Source organism: Mus pahari, chromosome 11, assembly GCF_900095145.1.
Source record: "Mus pahari chromosome 11, PAHARI_EIJ_v1.1, whole genome shotgun sequence".
NCBI lineage: Eukaryota > Metazoa > Chordata > Mammalia > Rodentia > Muridae > Mus > Mus pahari.
Genome location: NC_034600.1, coordinates 18,322,778 through 18,328,201, shown reverse-complemented (window position 1 = coordinate 18,328,201; position 5,424 = coordinate 18,322,778). Strand labels below are relative to the sequence as shown.

Below are 5,424 nucleotides of genomic sequence, written 5' to 3'. Positions count from 1 at the left end.
GAAATAAGTCTAATTATTGATAACATTTATTATGTTATTGCTCAATGAATGTTGAAATGATAAAATAGTTTTATTTTATAAAGTATTGTGACTGTCTCAAACAGGTGAAAACATTAGTGAACAACGCAGTAGGGGTCCCTCATTGGGTTTCCAGGAGTCCTCTTGAGGACTTTTGAATTTTGGTTGAATTTCCAGTCTTTTGGAGTTCTTTGGTTTTTCTCCATAGCAAATTTCAACTTTTGATGAATTCATCAGTGTTGTAAAGTAAGAAAAATGTCAATCTGACTTGAGGTAAAAATATTCAACAAAGTCACACAGAGACTGCCCCACCTGGAATCCATCACATATATAGTCAGCAAATCATGACACTATTGTGGATACCAAGAAATGCTTGCTGACAGGAGCCTGATACAGCTGTCTCCTGAGATTCTCTGCTAGTGCCTGACAAATGACAGAGGTAGATGCTCTCAGCCAACATTGTACTGAGCACAGGGTCCCCAGTGTAGGAGCTAGAGAAAGGACCCAAGGAGCTGAAGGGGTTCGCAGCCCCACAGGTGGAACAACAATATGAACAAACCAGTACCTCCAGAGCTCCCAGGGTCTCAACTACCAACCAAAGAATACACATGAAGGGACCCGTGGCTCCAGTTGCATGTGTAGCAGAGTATGGCCTTGTTGGTCATCAGTGGAAGGAGAGGCACTTGGTGCTGTGAGGCTCAATGTCCCAGTGTAGGGGAATGCCAGGACCAGGAAGCAGGAGTGTGTGGTTTGTGAGCAGGGACAAGGGGGAGGGGATGGGATGTTTTCGGAGGGGAAACAAGGAAAGGGGAGAACATTTGAAATGTAAATATAGAAAATATCTTAGAAAGAAAGAAAGAAAGAAAGAAAGAAAGAAAGAAAGAAAGAAAGAAAGAAAGAAAGAAAGAAAGAAAGACAGACCAGGGGGCAGAGCTGAGACCCAGACCCCTGGGCACCTTCCCTTGCAGAGGAGATTTGGCCTCCAGGGAGGGCTCTGAACCCAGGACTCAGGAGGTGGATCTGAGATAAGCACTTTTTTTTCAACTTTTTTTTTATTAGATATTTTCTTTATTTACATTTCAAATGCTATCCCAAAAGTTTCCTATACCCCCCTCCAACCCTGCTCCCCTATCCACCCACTCCCACTTCTTGGCCCTGACATTCCCCTGTATTGGGGCATATAAAGTTTGCAAGACCTAGGGGCCTCTCTTCCCAATGATGGCCTATTCTGTGCACCTTCCCTGCAAGAGGAGAGCTTGCCTGCAGAGAGTGCTCTGACCACTGGGACTCAGGAGAAAGTTGGACTCCCAGGAGTGCTGACAGAAGCTATAGAATCACAGGAGGAACAAGCTCCAGCCAGAGACAGCTAGAACATATAACACCAGAGATTGCCAGGTGGCAAAAGGCAAACATAAGAATCTTACTAACAGAAACCAAGTCCATTGGGCATCATCAGAACCCAGTATGCCTACTACAGCGAGTCCTGGACACCCCAAAACACCTGAAAAGCAAGATTCAGATTTAAAATCATATCTCATGATGCTGGTAGAGGATTTTAAGAAGGGCATTAATAACTCACTTAAAGAAATACAGGAAAACACTGCTAAACAGGTAGAAGTACTTAAAGAATTACAGGAAAATGCCTCCAAACAGGTATATGTCCTTAAAGAGGAAATACATAAATCCCTTAAAGAATTCCAGGAAAGCACAACCAAACATGTGATGGAATTGAACAAAATCATCCAAGATCTAAAAATGGAAGTAGACACAATTAAGAAAAGCAAAAGGGAAACAACTCTGGAGATAGAAATATTAGGAAAAAAAATCAGGAACCATAGATGTGAGCATCAGCAACAGAATACAAGAGATGGAAGAGAGAATCTAAGGAACAAAAGATTCTATAGAGAACATGGACATAACAAAAAAAGTTGCAAAATGCCAAAAAGATCATATACCAAAACATCCAGGAAATCTAGGACATAATGAGAAGATCAAACCTAAGGATAATAGGTAAGATGAGAATGAAGATTTTCAACTTAAAGGGCCCGTACGTATCTTCAACAATGTTATAGAAGAAAACCTCCCTAACCTAAGAAAGAGATGAACATGAACATACAAGAAGCCTACAGAACTCCAAATAGACAGATATCATGGAAGTCAAAATAGTGAGACTTGGACCCTTAAAAAAGGAAACAAAAAAACAAGTACAAATATGGATGGTCTATATTGTTGTTAAGACTCTTCACTGAGTTTCAATATTCACTTGGCTCTACTTTTAATGTGGCCTTAACATCACACACATAATCAAACTCTTATAGATTAACACTAGGTGGCTGTCATGGGCCTAATAATATTTGTAATAGCCTCAAATATGAACTCCTTGATATACTCTAACACTGATTCCTCAATTTCAAATCAAACAATATACCTGTCCCTACATAGTTTCCCTATCTGAATTTTAGGTTTGAGTCATTTACTATTTTTTTCTGCTTTTTGTTCATAAAATAGAAATCATGAACTAAATTTATATTGCTGATTAAAAAAATCAGATGGGTAGATGCAAATAAAGCATTTGTAGTATGTGGCATGAGGTGAATTCTCACCAACAATTAAAAGTTATTTAAAAACACTGCCCAGATGGTTCAATGATACCAACATCAATTCTGAAAATAGTGTAAATATACCACGATGACACACAATGTTATTAACTCAGTGTTCAGGGGAGCATCTTAACATATGGGTAAGTAGCCACTATATCAGAAATCAAATCAAATTACTTCAAAATAGAGGGCATGTTAATGTCCTGGTTTTAAATGATTTTCCTATTGTCTGTTAACCATTGAATAGGTGCAAAGATTTCATTCTGCACTAGAAACACTGGAGTCTTTTATAAATGAGCTAAAGTGACTTAAAGACATACCCCGTCTAGAATGATTAAGATTAGCCTCTGACTTGTCCATACCTTCTGTGTAGAAGCAAAAATTAGCTGGGGTAGAACTCTTGCTTAAGCTGTTCCATAACTCCAGGTTCTAGGTTATACTTCTGATAAAGCAGGAAACAGAAAACAACAACAACAACACACAAGGTAAATTAATTAGTGGTGACTACTTCTAATCCTGTGCCAAATATAGGCTTAAGAGTCAATTTCAATTTCTAGTGAAATGATTTTTGAGCACTTAACTAGTTTCTTCAGTGATCAACATTTTGAGTGTTCCATGCTTGGGAATAGCCCAAACATACTATAGGTATGACAGTTGCATAAATATTTGTTCCGAGCAGGGAAACTGACTTTATTTTTTAGACTGGACTTAACGGTGTCATTAGATACTGCCATATTATCTGACATTTGAAATTTAAAAATTGCTCTCCAGTCATTTCTAACATATAGAGATGAAATTAAAAAAAAAACTGGTAAGTAATTAATTCATATTAACATATTCTGCTAAGTCCATTAAAAGCACATGGCGGCCATCGTGCGTCCGGCTTGGCAGAGGGCTTGGCCTGTGCTTTCTCTGCCTTCTTCCCCACCTCTGGCTTCCCCACACTGGTCTTTGCAGTCCGGGACCCAGTGTTATCGTCAGCGCGGTGCACGATGCCCCCGAAAAAGGGAGGAGATGGAATTAAACTGCCTCCAGTTATTGGAAGATTTGGAAACTCACGGAAAATTGGTATCGTTGGATTGCCAAATGTTGGTAAGTCTACCTTCTTCAATGTATTAACCAACAGTCAGGCTTCAGCAGAAAACTTCCCATTCGACACTATTGATCCTAATGAGAGCAGAGTGCCTGTGCCAGATGAGAGGTTCAAATTTGTTTGCCAGTATCACAAACCAGCAAGCAACATTCCTGCTTTCCTAAGTGTAGTAGATATTGCTGGACTTGTAAAAGGAGTTCACAATGGGCAGGGCTTGGGAAATGCCTTTTTATCTCATATTAGTGCCTGTGATGGGATTTTTCATCTAATACGTGCTTTTGAAGATGATGATATCAAGCATATTGAAGGAAGTGTAGATCCCATTCGAGATACAGAAATAATTCATGAAGAGCTTCAACTGAAAGTTGAGGAGATGATTGGGCCCATTCTAGATAAACTAGAGAAGGTGGCTATGAGGGGAGGGGGCTAGAAATTAAAGCCTGAATATGTAAGTAAGCATTTACAACTCTAAGGAAATACTTAAGTATGCTTTTCTCTGTTTAAAAATAAGGCATGTAAACTATTTATATTGTTATTGAATTTTAGAATAAAAATTCATGCTGAAAAAAAAAAGCACATGGCAAGTTACAAAAAATTTAATTGATAAAAGTTACCATTTTACATCTATATATGCTTCATGGCATGCACATTCTCCAAGCTAAATAAACAAAACTAATAATATGGACTGGCACTGTGCTACAGCTCCCATACTCAAATACAAACCAGGAGAGAGCTGGTCTCCCAGGAGTACTGACACATCTGTGAGCACAGGTAAGATTACCACTTCTGCTCAAAGGGACCAGCCTGGAGCCCTCAGGACACAGTAAGGAAGGAACATCCAGTGAAAGGGTACTTCTAGTCTCCATCTGCAACTCAGAACTGACACTGTGACACAGCTCTCCAATCCAAATTTCTCCCAGAGCGAACTGGTCTTCCAGGAGTACTGACACTTTGCTTGCAGCAAAGAAAATTCACAGCCAGAGACACCAAGACCAGCTACCAGCAGAGTTGGCCAGATGGCAAGAGGCAAGGGCAAGAACATAACCAACAGAAATCAAGGCTACATGGCATCATCAGAACCCAGCTCTCCCACCACAGTGGGTTGTAGATACCACAACACACCAGAAAAACAAGTCTCTGATTTAAAATCACATACCGTGATGATGACTTTAAGAAGGGCATAAATAACTGCATTAAAGAAATACAGGAGAATACAGGTAATCAGTGAGTTCTGAAAGAGGAAACACAAAAACCCGGAGAAGAATTAAAGGAAAACACAACCAAACAGTAAACAAAACCATCTGGGATCTAAGAATGGAAATAGAAACAAAAAAGAAATCACAAAGGAACCCTGGTTATAAGAAACCTAGGAAAAAATGAGGAGTCATAGATGCAAGCATCACCAACAGAATATAAGAGATAGAAGAGATAATCTCAGGTGCAGAAAATACAATAGAAAATATTGACAGAATAGTCAATGAAAATGCAAAATGAAAAAAGCTTCTAACCCAAGACATTCAGTAAATTGAGGATACACTGAGAAGACCAAACCTAAGAATATTAGGTATAAAAAAGATGGAAATTTCCCAACTTAAAGGGCCAGTAAATATCTTCAACAAAATTATAGAGGTAAACTTTCCTAGAGTAAAGAAAGAGATGCTCATAAACATACAAGAAGCCTATGGAACCCCAAATAGATTAGAACAGAAAGGA

At 39.0% G+C, this 5,424-nt stretch overlaps 1 pseudogene; it reads left to right on the top strand.

Moving 5' to 3' along the window:
• Positions 1 to 3,607: 3,607 nt before the first annotated feature.
• LOC110329272 lies at positions 3,608 to 4,183 on the top strand (annotated as a pseudogene).
• Positions 4,184 to 5,424: the final 1,241 nt, after the last annotated feature.